General features: G+C 35.4%; 1 protein-coding gene across 5 annotated transcripts in view; it reads right to left on the bottom strand.

Moving 5' to 3' along the window:
- ELMO2 (engulfment and cell motility 2) overlaps window positions 1–1,144 on the bottom strand; it is a 1,277,433-nt gene extending 1,276,289 nt beyond the window's left edge. For 4 of the 5 annotated variants that reach the window (XM_044090132.1, XM_044090131.1, XM_044090133.1 and 1 more), the window contains exon 1: window positions 712–1,144. The gene's annotated coding sequence lies outside the window, so the exon portion shown is untranslated. The remainder of the gene's footprint in view (window positions 1–711) is intronic. The other variant, XM_044090135.1, reaches the window with a different exon arrangement.
- Between the last annotated feature and the right edge of the window lie 13,706 nt (window positions 1,145–14,850).

Below are 14,850 nucleotides of genomic sequence, written 5' to 3'. Positions count from 1 at the left end.
GTGACTAGAAATCCCTCAAGTGAACAGCCAGCATTTGACGTCTTATTTTATTCTTTTGGTAGCAGTCTCAACACTTTCCAACATTAATCCTCAGTTTGTATAACAGGAAAGCTAGGTAACTGTTATAATTTGTCTTTCAGGCATCTGTTCATCCTCAAGAGCTGCCCACCCCCAGCATCTGCACTGCTCCCAAAAACGATTTGAGATATACTCCCTATTCTATAACTCTGGACAGTTCAATTTTTTCGATATATATTTCATTATTTGTTACGAAGTGGAAGTAAAGTGCTTTGCTTTCCAAATCTACGGATACAACGTTACTGTAAATGATTTCATGTTCCTGTAACCTAAGTGAGTGCATGCAAATCTGTGTACCCTGCTTCCGAGCTTTGCTTTCTTTCTTCAAGACGGTAGTTTAAGGCAAAATCCCAGGCAGGTCATTATAAGTCACATTTCATCTTTTGCCCGACTGTCCTTAAGTCCTTCACATCTCTCTCACCTTAAGAGTCTCACATCAGGACCCTACACCCCAGTGTTGTGATATCCACATCTGTCGCGTAGAAACCCCCCACGTGCCAACCGGTATTTTTCGAAATGTTTAACAATAATGCACGTGAAATGTATGACAAGAAGCTCCTTTTGTGCCAGCATGCATGTACTTTACACCCCCTACACACTCACACAGCCTTACAAGCCCCCAACCACACTTACAGCTTGCTGTCCAACACCAGGGTCCTTCATTCAGCAGAGATCGGCTGCACCTTCCCTTGGCTATGAATAAAGACAGTCCTCTGCAGTGCGCCCCCCGTCTCTGCTGTCTAGTACCCGCCCGGTACCGTGCACACCCGCTCGGTATAATCCAGTCCTGCACGCTCACACAGCGAACACTCAGAGAATAACAGCTCGCGGACACGACCCACCAGCACGAGCGGCTCCCTGCCTTTGTCAGTTGTCATGCAGAGCTAAGCCTCTTGGTGCAGTTATCGTCATGACCGTGAAAAGACTGCCCATGTTACCACACTAAGTTAGGCGTCATTTTAAAGTCATATTACCGCAGGCTTGGGAGAAGGAGCTCAGATGCGCGCAAGCATTTTATGATCTTTGTACGAGTGAAATTTCCTGATTCACGATGTTAAAAAAATCAGATTCTCGCAGGTCCGTTATGCAGTTTGTTGCGATGACAGTTACGTGGAATGATGCCACGCAGCTGTTTGTGTATATAGTAAGGGGAAATCGTTGTGCCTTTAGCTGATGAATTGAAGAATTTCAATGTTTGATTCTAAGTCAGCAATATTTGTGAATTTCTTTCACACGCACAAAAACATACCTTAACTTGGGTCACCCTTAGAGTTATTTTGACTTGCTAATAATATATTACAGTACTACTGGATTTAATGTTTAATGAGGTGGAAATTAGTGGTTAAATATGTGTTACCATCAGATAGATATACTGATACAATTTTTTTGGGCGGGGGTGGGATTGACCAGTTCTTAGGAAGGTGAAATAGTTCATTGCGTTATAATGCCTTGCAAAATGACAACAAGCAAATTTCTATAGTGGGATACATAAATAGCCCTCTCTCAACCTTTTATTTCAAGAATCAGGCACAAAACCAAACTAATCTGTGTAAACAGCTGTAAATCTGGGGCACCTTTTAAAAATACCCATGATAGAATAAGATGAATTGCATTAATATATTTCTAAAATGTAAGAAATCTTTAACTGTAATGATTGGCACTATCTGTTTACTATAATTATCACTGTTTTAAGCAAAATTGTCCATCTTTGGGAGGGACAGAGCAAATGTTTGAGACAAAACCAGTGATAGCTCTGAAAAAAATCAGACTCCCTTAAGAGATATGGACCGAAGTGCATAGATTCCAAAGGTCAGAAGAAGCCACCGTTATCTTTGGCTGGAATTTGTGAAACATCCCCCTATAAGGGAGCAGTGATACCCCCAACCCTCCTAAGTGTGGCTTAAAAGTGTGCTTCAAACTCGTAGCAGCTCTGGCACATCTTGAAAAGGCATTATATATGCATTAATGTAATGTGTTGTAGCAAATGACTATGTTACAAATGAGCTTTAGCCTCTAACTCTTTACGGGTTTGATTCCCTTCACATCCTCTTGCTTATTATAAAATATGAGTAAGTCATGCATCATCCCTAATAAAGGCCGTTATACCTACTGAGTTCACCTGGTTAATGCATGGAATAATTAAAACATATTATCTGTGGTACTGAAACATATACATCTAAAAGAAATATACATACACTCTTTTATAAAGAATACTGACAAAGAAGGTTTTCTCTATAAATCCAGGTTTTTGTTAAAGGGAGATAATGCGTGCACAATATCCATGTTCTACTTTCTGCCTGTAATTTGTTAATAGTTATTTAGACAAGTGGTGTAACCCAGTGGTTGGTATGTGAAGTGTTCATCAGAGCTAAATGAATAAATTGCATGCACATTGATTTCTGATGGCTTAGGGCAAAAATGATTTCTCTCTCTCTCCTTTTTCAGCATCCCAGAGGGGAAGGTGACCTAAATGCTAAAAACAGCTTCACAACTGGTATCAGGAAAAGAGGGTCACCCCAGCAACAAATCCCTGCACAGAGTGTGTTGGTTTAATTACAACCACTGCCAGTAGGTCAAAAAGATTTGATTTATTTAACATTTATTTACTGGGAAAGTCTGACTGGGAAAGAGCCCATTTTCAGTGGAGGCCTAGGGAGAAATGGTCCAAAAGATAGCATAGGCGTATCACCTGCTTTACTTTGGTAGCCCTTCTCAACTTGGAAAACAGTGGCCTAGAAAATATGCAAAACTATATATTCTGACACTTCAACAGAAAATTTCCATTCGGTTCCAGTTTTTGAATAAAAACTAAAGCAACTTTACTAAAATACATTTTGGGTAATACAAATACAACTAAAATTGTAAAAAATGATAAATAATATTCTGGTTACACAAAGAACATTTGGGTTTTTGTTGAGTCACCACTCCCCACTTCCCCACCTAAGTCTGCTTACCCAGTCATTTTACAATTGCTTACTTGACTACCCATGTTTCAGTGATTTTGTAATATGTTCAATTGTCAAGATATGATATATTACCCCATTTTTATCCTGCAGATTGAAAAGGCTTGCCATTTGAATAAAAGTTAGGAGTTAGATTAGGCGACCCACACTTTAAAATGGAACCTCTCCCTTATAATTACAGATTATTTTGTTTTAACATTGTAAGACAGAGTATAAATGAGATGGTTTATAACATAGCCTTGAAAATTCACAAGACATGCTTAGGCAAACACTACAGGTGTTTGAACTCTCAGTAAACAAAACTATGGGAATCAGATTAAAGTCTCATTTAAGCACTGTAGGAGAGTATGCATAACTACATTCCATCAAAAAGTGGACAATATGTAATAAATTCTGAAGAATGTATGACATTTTTTCCTTGCTTTGCAAGAGTTGAAAGGCAGTCAGCAAAAAGAAAATCTTTTTGAATAGTTCTGACTACAACATAGTGCTCTCTGTTGGTGTGTTAAGGTACTGCAAAGATACAAAGGCACTGCAATGCAAAATACATACATAACTGCATAAAATGTAAAGGCATTTTACGCTGCTGCACCTGCTGGTATTTTCCATATTTATTGACTTTTTTTCTTCTCTAAATCTTTAACTAAATAAGAATGGCAACTGGATAGTCTATGGATTAGTACACCAACACACACTGCAAGCTAATGAGAAATGTAAGTCATTTTTATGTTAATAACGTATAAAATCATTATGAATTCTTCCCTTCACAATATGACTGAAAGCATTGTAAACTAAGAAAACAGATGAGTTATAGATGTAATGCATAACAATAAATGATGCATGATATTTATAGTTAATTTCAGCCTTTAATAGCAATTTATTGATAAGCAGTAAGAATGCCATTTTTTTTAAAAAAATAAAGTAACTCTTTAGCACATACTGTGCTTATAAAACAAATAAAAATGTAGTAAAGACATGCTTATTTATTGTACTTTCCTATCCCTATACTTGCAGTGGTGGTGAAATGGACAGCAGTGAAATGAGACAGGCAGCTAAACATGGTGAAATGCACAACAGGCAAATAGGTGGTGGTGAACCAAAATATATACCCAGAAAGATGTTGCACTCACTGATCCTGGTTAGCTAGTCACAATACTGTGAAAATTGTTAACAAGAAATACCTCCTCTGTACTTTTCTGGCAACCCTGTCACGTGATGTAAGCACATACTTCAGCTGGAGGAGCGCGGCAGGAAACTATAACAACTGACCAGGAAATAAAATTGACATGTATCAGTCCTAAATACACAGAGTAAAAAGTCTTCTGTGCTGTCAAAAGGAAAACACATATATAGGTATCACATGGATAAAAGATCCTCTGTTTACTTTTACATAATGCAGTACTGCTGAAGTTTCAGAATTATTCCTTATACTAAAACTGCATCTGTATTCATCAGTAAATGCAAGTTGATAAGAATCTTTGGATGAGATGTTAAACTGAGACTCCCAGCACTTATCAATAAGTGTAGGGAAATTTACTGGTGCCCTAGACAAATTTCCTCTAGTCAATGTGAATACCTCCTCGGGTCTCCCCAGAAACCAGGCCATTGGCCTAGCGGATCTAACCTGGTCAAAACAGTGTAAATAAAATATTAAATTCTCAACCTCCTGATCTTAACTTCTGTTAATTATTGCATTAGGTCTTCTCCTTTATTAATGAAGAATAAGGCTGACAGTTTAGAACATGTACAGAGGATTAAGGTGTGTATTGGTCATATTCCGAAGCAAGTGTAAATAACAAAATCTTGGAGATGGACTTAATCTCCTTACCATGTACAATACAAAATTATACAGTTTTTGATGTAAAGAGTGTGTTGCTTATACATTTTTTTGTTTTTGTTTTTTATAAGGATGGCCCCCTGAAATATTTCTTGGAGTTGCAAACCACTACCATGACATCATTTAAGACTGAACCCACAATGCTTCACTACTTAAACTAAATTTGTCTACTCTAGTTCCATGCTAAATGTATCAGCAGGAGTGTCTCACTTACAACAAAGACAAGTTATCAACTAGATCTTGCAAATGGAACATCTTATATTGAAAATTAATACATGTGAAAACTACAGTGTAAGTAAGGAGATGCTATACTAAAGATGTTTTGTTTACCCATAATGTTTTGCAATGATATGTAAATCACCATCCACTGCCTACCATGGCATCATTTTATGGGTGTAGTTATACAGAAAAAACTGTGCAAACAGTGAAAATTAAAACAATCACACAGCTCAGTATAATCTTCATTTTTTTGTAAAACCACATGCAGCTTTAACATGAGAAGTACACCCGGGAATGAAGTTAATTGTGAAACAAAGCTGATTCAAAGCATGCTCAATACATTAAAGACTATGATTTGGTAATGCACTTCTCACACTTGCTCTGTGCGTGATTCCCTCACCTTCTGTTTGCTTATTGTGTGAATCCTAACAAGACAGTTGATCAGAAAGTGGTTTCAGATCACCCCTGAAATGAGTTGCTTGTATCTACTGGATTTGCTCAGTTAAAAAGCAAACACATTACAAATATGTTTACTGGATATTATTACAAACTATCACAACTAGGGAGTGGGATTGTCAGTGAGCAATGCAACACAATAGGGCATTAGTGGTTTTGTGATTAAAATCTCATTTAAGGGGTTTGCTGGTACATAGTGAAATGACACTGTAAGAAGTCTGTATATAAACAGCAGTATTATATTTCTGTATTAATTAATACATTTGTTAATAATGATAAAGAAACATTGACTCATTATTTTAATTGTTTTGTGTGTGTGATCCAATACAGACAACTATGGTGTCACAGATTCTGGGCTGCTTTACATGTTCTGAATCCTGCCGTGAATCATGGGACCCTCATTTTGAAATGCATCCTTCCCATGCTGTCTTCTCGTGTACTTCCATTCAAAGGTATAACATATTTCAGAGTTGGTTGTCCTGGCTCTAATGGGCCACATACATAAAGGATTATGATACAGACATACAAATACATACATACAAATGTTACAAGCACAGGCATTAATGCCCTTCTAGATTGCCAATATACCAAAATACTTGTTCCCATAATAAATGTCCAGGCTGTTATTAAAAATATCTAAACTAGTACTTGCTTTAATGTAATTAGGTAGTCTGTTCCAAGCATCAGCTACTCTATCAGAGAACCAATTTGCACACTTCTCATTCTATAGAATCTCCAACATAGGTTATCTGATGATTCTCTAGTACTTTTTGATAACCCCAAACATTCCCAGAGGTAGTTGTCCCTAAATGCCCTATATACCAGAATAAAATCTCCTCTTAAATATCTGTAAGAGACACTGTACGTGTTCAGATATTTTCTTTCATAATAACTTAGATTTTCACATCCATGGATGCCCCTGGTATATTTCCACTGTACTCTTTCCAGTTTATTCATGCTTGTTTTCCTATAGGGTTTCCATATTGTTATTCCATACTCAAGTTTGGGTCTAATGTAACTAACAAACAATGACTTCATTATGTTTGATTTCCTAGACTTTATAAATCTTTTTATACAACCTATAGTTCTATAAATATCATTAGCCAATTGGTTGATATGATTAGAAAAACTCATAGCTGAATCTACCCATATACCCAGGTCCTTAAATGAGTCTACAGTTTCAATCACTGTGTGCTGTATTAAATATTCACCTTTTAGTTTATGTCTCCCAAATCTCATAATCTTAGTTTTTGATGCATTTATCAGCATATTATTCTCCTGTGCCCAAATGGTCAATTTAGTCAAATTATTTTGCAGACATGCCTTATCCGTAACACTTGTAATCAGTTTACCCAATTTCAGGTCATCAGCATATAGACTGTAGAACACCTCAGATGAAAAAGTAAGGTCTGAAATATACACTTTAAAAAAGTAAGGGCCTAGAACAGAGCCCTGTGGGACAGCTTGACTATAACCAAGGATTTCACCTGTCCAACTGGTGTGTGATACTTGCCATGTCCTATTTGTAAGCCATGCAGCTACCCATCTTATCAACAGTACATCAATACCTAGTTGTACTAATTTATTGATCAGTGTTTTGTGTATGACCCTGTCAAATGCTGAAGTTAAATCTATATAAATCACATCACAGCATCATTTTTTATTCATAGCTGTTATTATATTGTTATAGAACATCATGTTACAGGTGGTAATATATCTATTTTCAACATATGCATGCTGATATATGGTTTCAAGTCCCAACCTATCCAGTTCTGACAATAACTTATCCAGTATTACCCTCTCCATTATTTTTCCACAACATGAAAGTAGACTTAAGGGTCTATATGATTCTGGGTTTGTCCTACTCCCCTTTCCCTTAAAGACAGGTTTAATAAGTGCATGTCTCCAATCTTGAGGAACCTCCCCATATTTATATGACCTAGTGAATAATAGATATAATGGTAGTGTAAGTGCTTGCTGAAGTGTTCTCAGGTCATTGTTACTTATTCCGTCTCCTCCATGTGCTTTGTTTGGATCCAGTTTGCACAGTTCTTTTTCAATATAATCTAATTTGATTCCAGTATCTGGGGTTACCTGGATGTCACTAGGACAACTTACCACCCCTTTTGTGGAGCCAAACTGTTTTGCATAAGATATTGTAAATATATCTATAATCTGCTGTGTCTGAGAATAAATTTTAGCGTCTGCACACAGTTTATCAATTTGTGTATCTTTACTCCTTCCACATCTTATGTATCTATAAAAAGGTTTCCTATTATGCTCAATATCTTTATATAAATTTTCTTCAAACTTTTCTTGATCATGTCTAACACTATGCTTAATCTGTTTGTCCAGCTGGTTTATTTCAATTTTCAAAGTTGTAGTTCAACCTTGCTTCCATTTCTTATATTTTTTGTCTCTTATCTTAATCAGGTATCTTGTTCTTATGGAAATATACCTCCTGATGATGCATGCCTAGATCCTGATGGTAAACATTTTTTTGACTTTTTGCACTCAATTTCTCTTTCAAAACTTTTTTCTCTGATCATAACCCACTTGTTTTCTGAGCGATAAATGAATGTGATACAATTCATCTTGAGAGCTAAGAGTAAAAGGAGAATCTTGACATCCACTAGGTGGGTAGTGGGTTATGACAGGAGATTTGGGTGCTCTGAGGTTCAGTGAGTTGTAAATAAGAAAATGTAAAAGCACAAAGTGTTTTACAGCTTTTAAAGTTGTAAGATACATAACACTGCAACACAGACATTGGCTAGAAGTGAAGTCTACTTCTATTAGACCAAAAGCTTTAACTGCTGTTAGTCACTCAGTCCACCATACATTTGCTTTTTGGTGTTAAGGAATCACAAAGTGTATCACATCTTTTAAAGCTGTTAAAACTTTCAAATTCTGCTTTGTGGTATCTGCAGTGTGTGTTCTAGTGCAAGACTAGAGTATGACAGCTTCTGAAACAAAAGCATAACAGGTTTATCCTTTTTCCATTTCTGAAACAAGAGTACTCCGTGTACTACATGTTTGTAATATACATTTCTGAAAAAAGTCTTCTCTCAAAGTATTCTGATGTCAGTCATAGCTATCTATGGCACTTGATTTTATATTGGAGAATCATGGACTGATTCTGCACAAGCTATGACATACAATCTGTGGTTTCTGTTGTGGAAGATATGGTATTATATATAATTGTGTTTATTTTCACTTGAATGATTTCTAAGTCACTGATGCTTGTCTCACATTACTTTCAGTCCATTTCTTTTATGTTGGAGTAGTCAGTTTAAAGTATTTTTTTTGTAAAGATATATGTGTGGTTCGGCTGATCTTGATAATTTTAGTCATCCAGGCTCTGAGCTGCAAGTTTTCAATTGTAATATGCAACAATGTTGTTTAGGAGATATTATGTTCCTTTTCTTGACATTAATGGCCTTTTAGATTGATCAAAAGAACAGTACGTGCTTTGCTAGTGACAGTGCTTTGGAAGTAATGTATTTCTTCCTTCTCATACATTCTGAGTCACTAATTTATTAATTTATTATTTTTTTTTTGCAACTACAGTGGTCCACAATGCATTATTCCCAACTAAATTTGGTTCATAAATGACTATCTTTTGATACCTGCATTGCTTTGACTGCTGACAGACAAAACTATTACATTATTTTTTCCTACTGTTACTTATTTTATGAAGAAATTATGATATCCACCTGAATTGTATCATTAGTTTATACTTTCATGTCTCATTTAGTAATCTGTTTATTTGTATTAAATCTTTGTCTGGTGCATAAATGGTTGTTTAAATTAAACACGTCTTTACCAATCTCCGCAGAAACAAATAACCTTTTGGGTCCACTCAGGGCACCAAATGATGCAAACAAATGCATGTATTCATACATACATACATACATATATGCATATATGCATACATTCAGACATACACATATGCCTAGAGTGAGTATATGTGTAATATTTTTGTATATAGAGAGAGATCGAAAGCTTGATAGCTATGTAAATGCATCTCTCTCTCTCTCTCTCTCTGTACACATATATTTATTTGTTATGCGCATATATGTGAGCATGCACTCATGTGTGTATACATATTTATCTAATGTTAGCTCCTAGGAAGAAGGTATGATAAAGATATGTGTCTGATATGCTGCATATATCTTTTTAATTATCTATACCCCTGGTATATTATCAAAACTTTATATCCTTTGGCAGATTATCCAAAATTTATCTTCATCCTTAACACATCATCAGATCTACTAAAATTCTCCTCAACACACCATATTTATTATACACACTGAAAACTAAAGTGTGTGTGTGTGTGTGTGTGTGTGTGTGTGTGTGTGTGTGTGTGTGTGTGTGTGTGTGTGCACGCGCGTGTGTGTGCGCATGTGTGTGTGTATACATATATATATATATATATATATATATATATATAATGTATGTGTACATATATATATGTGTGTGTGTGTGTGTGTGTGTACACATACACATACACACACACACACACACACATAGATATATATATTATATATATATATATATATATATACTAAATTAATCAACAGAGTGAATGTGTCCTGTATATATATATATATATATATATATATGTATATATATATATATATATATATATATATATATATATATGGTTCTAGTTTACATAACCGACACTGCAAAACACCGACAACACAAACATTGACACCACATAATCGACAAACCATAAACATGAAACCTCACATGCCTGACAAACAAATAACCGACGGTCCACAAACACGAAACCTCATACGCTGCACACACCACAATAACAACAATCAACTAACAAAACACATCCCCTGTCCAAAAACCACACACACAACACAAGCACACCAAAATCCTCACAAACCCACACTAAACCTCACATACACAACTATCTACAGCCCTAACCCAAACCCTTACCCTAAGGTCCGTCACTATCGCACACTCAGCTAACCCGCGCCCTAACCCTAACTCACTTAACCCGCCCCTAACCCAAAAATACTACTACCGCACACTTACCTAACATGGGCCCTAACCCTAACTCACTTAACCCGCCCTTAACCCAAACACTATCACTACCGCACATTTACCTAACCCGCGCCCTAACCCTAACTCACTTAACCCGCCCCTAACCCAAAAAATACTACTACTGCTCACTTACCTAACACGGGCCCTAACCCTAACTCACTTAACCCGCCCCTAACCCAAACACTATCACTACCGCACATTTACCTAACCCGCGCACTGACCCTAAATCACTAAACCCACCCCTATCCCCACAGACTGTCAATATCCACACTTACCAAAACTCACGAACACAAACCTTAGAAAAGAAATCCACCGAACAGCTAGAAAAGTCCAATAGCAGCCACTTTAATAACTCCACAAGTAGAACAAGTAAAACAGTCTTTAAGCGTGCAATAACTCGTACACTTTTCGTCGCCTATAGATATCGCAACTTCCTCAGAAGACAATTAACCAAGGTCTCTCATGCTTTTAAATATTAAAATCTTGAGCAGTAATAACCAATTAATGTTAATTAAGTAATTAGTCGGTCATAAAACATTTAACCGTTTTGTGTCTGAATGTATATTGACTATTATGACCAAGGTACAAACGTATTATACATCAAATTACCAGATTTTAGTTTACATAATTTTATATATATAAATCACTACCTTTCTATACTACTTTAAAAATTTCATCTTAATAAAATACAACCTACATGGACTTATTACAATCAATTCTAAACATTATTTAAAATCATCAACCATTTTAAAAAATTTTTTTGTGTAACACATTATGACAGTTTGATAAACAAACTTTAGTAAATTCATATTCATGAACATATTCGTAACTTAAGCCTGGCAATAGGGTATGATCTAAAACTTAGTAATCTAATACTTCATTATGTGTGCTACCTTCAGTATTCTAAATATCTGAATATTATGTGCTTTCAATACTATAAATATATAAATATATATGTGCGTGCATACAGCGTGCATACAGCACCCAATAGACCTCATGTCAACTTTCCATACTCTTTATGTATATGTTAAATATTAAATACAATGATACAAAAATAGTGTAACATAGTATACAACATATATGGTAACATGTTACGTAGTAAACCATATAACTTGTAGAAACCTCATCCATTTTAAAAAATAAATAAATATCAATATATGCATTCAGTAATATATGCATTAAGCAAAAATTAACTTAACCTTATCATAAAAGTACATGATCATAAGTAAAAATTAGTGAGCATAAGTGAATTTTGGACTCCAAAAATTCCAATAGTCTAAAGTGCTTTCTATTATAATTATGCTATTGATATTGCACTTTTAAATAAAAAGCACATTCATATAATTTTTAATATTTTTATAATTTTATAATATAATTATAGTAGGACCTGATTACAATTTACCATTCATCTTTCTAAATTTTTTAATCTTAAAATACATTTAATAGATGTCATCTCATTTAATCCAGGGAATTGGTTAGCATTCAACATCAATTGCCAAATCAATTCCCTTCTCTCTAATTTTAATGGTTCGTATTGACATCTTACATCAGGTTCCACTTGATCTATCACTTTAAATCTAAAATTGTGTCCTTCATTCAAGTGGCAATGTCTAGCTAATGCGTTGTCCAATCTAGTTCTTCTAATACTATATATGTGCTCGTAGATTCTTTCCTGTAGTCTCCTGTCCGTTTTTCCTATGTAGAAAGCTAAACATGTATCACATGTTGCTAAATACACAACCTGACGGCTACTACAGTTATACTTTCTCCCTATTTTGTAGGTTCGGTTCCTAAGTGTGAAACAATTACCTTCTTCTATATATCTACAATAATTGCACATTTCGCATTTTACCATACCTCTACTAATTCTTACGTTTTCTTTCCTACTTTGTAAAATTTCTTTAAAATTTTGATTTCTCTTATAAATGATTTTCGGTTTTTCTGTCAATAAATCATTAAACGCATTGTCAGAAACCAAAAGGTGCCAATTCTTATTTAAAATGTTCCTAATATCAAATGCGTCCAAATTAAAATAGGTGATAAAACTGCATGAAAATTCTAGACTAGTCACTTTTTCAACTATTGATCCTATTTGTTCATTATTTCCTTCTGAACTTAATATAGCACCCAGTAATGGAGAATATATTCCTTCCCATCGTTTATTTTTTACTTCTACTTCTATTACTGAATGCATATATTGATATTTATTTATTTTTTAAAACGGATGAGGTTTCTACAAGTTATATGGTTTACTACGTAACATGTTACCATATATGTTGTATACTATGTTACACTATTTTTGTATCATTGTATTTAATATTTAACATATACATAAAGAGTATGGAAAGTTGACATGAGGTCTATTGGGTGCTGTATGCACGCTGTATGCACGCACATATATATTTATATATTTATAGTATTGAAAGCACATAATATTCAGATATTTAGAATACTGAAGGTAGCACACATAATGAAGTATTAGATTACTAAGTTTTAGATCATACCCCCTTGCCAGGCTTAAGTTACGAATATGTTCATGAATATGAATTTACTAAAGTTTGTTTATCAAACTGTCATAATGTGTTACACAAAAAAATTTTTTAAAATGGTTGATGATTTTAAATAATGTTTAGAATTGATTGTAATAAGTCCATGTAGGTTGTATTTTATTAAGATGAAATTTTTAAAGTAGTATAGAAAGGTAGTGATTTATATATATAAAATTATGTAAACTAAAATCTGGTAATTTGATGTATAATACGTTTGTACCTTGGTCATAATAGTCAATATACATTCAGACACAAAACGGTTAAATGTTTTATGACCGACTAATTACTTAATTAACATTAATTGGTTATTACTGCTCAAGATTTTAATATTTAAAAGCATGAGAGACCTTGGTTAATTGTCTTCTGAGGAAGTTGCGATATCTATAGGCGACGAAAAGTGTACGAGTTATTGCACGCTTAAAGACTGTTTTACTTGTTCTACTTGTGGAGTTATTAAAGTGGCTGCTATTGGACTTTTCTAGCTGTTCGGTGGATTTAATATCCACACTTACCTTACTCGCACCCTAACATCCGTCACCACCGCATACTTACACAGCCTTTTTCCAAGTCACTATCCTCGGCGTCAGTGTTTTGATCCGTAGCGTCGGTCTTCCGGATTGTCGCTCTTCTGGCGCTCGCAAATTCGTTGTCGGTGAAAGCAGCTGTCGGTTATGTAAACTAGAACCGGTTTATGAATGTGGTGAGAGAGGACATGCAGGTGGTTGGTGTGACAGAGCAAGATGCAGAGGACAGAAAGAAATGGAAACAGGTGAGCTGCTGTGGCGACCCCTAATGGGAACAGCCGAAAGAAGATGATGATGATATATATATATATATATATATATATATATATATATATACTAAAGTAATCAACAGAGTGAATGTGTCCTGTATATATATATATATATATATATATATATATATATATATATATCATCATCATCATCATCTTCTTTCGGCTGTTCCCATTAGGGGTCGCCACAGCAGCTGACCTGTTTCCATGTCTTCCTGTCCACTGCATCTTGCTCTGTCACACCAACCACCTGTATGTCCTCTCTCACCACATCCATAAACCTTATCTTTAGGCCTTCCTCTTTTCCTGTTACCTGGCAGCTTCATCCTTAGCATCTTTTTCCCAATATACTCAGCATCCCTCCTCAGCACATGTCCAAACCAACGTAATCTTGCCTCTCTGGCTTTGTCTCCAAACCTTCCAACCTGGGCTGACCCTCTAATATACTTATTCCTAATCCTGTCCACCCTCGTCACACCCAGTGCAAATCTTAACATCTTCAACTCTGCCACGTCAAGCTCTGACTCCTGCCTTTTTGTCAATGCCACTGTCTCCAACCCATATAACATAGCTGGTCTCACTACCCTCTTGTAGCCCTTCCCTTTCACTCTTACTGGTACTCGTCTGACACACATCACTCCTGACACTCTTCTCCACCCACTCCATCCTGCCTGTACTCTCTTCTTCACCTCTCTTCCACACTCACCGTTACTCTGAACTATTGACCCCAAGTATTTAAACTCATCCACCTTTGTTAACTTTATCAAACAGTCATGAGAAAAAGAGCACAACTCTAATCCCCACTGTACTGTGATGTTTATAAACGCACAAGAGTAGATTTCAACAAAACAGTGATTCAATTAAAGCAAAAGTTATCAATGTCTCCCATACACACAC

Source organism: Protopterus annectens, chromosome 12.part0 (genome assembly GCF_019279795.1).
Source record: "Protopterus annectens isolate FY-2018-M chromosome 12.part0, PAN1.0, whole genome shotgun sequence".
NCBI classification, from domain to species: Eukaryota; Metazoa; Chordata; order Ceratodontiformes; family Protopteridae; genus Protopterus; species Protopterus annectens.
Note: the sequence above shows the minus strand (reverse complement) of the source record. Positions and strands in the feature narration are given on the sequence as shown.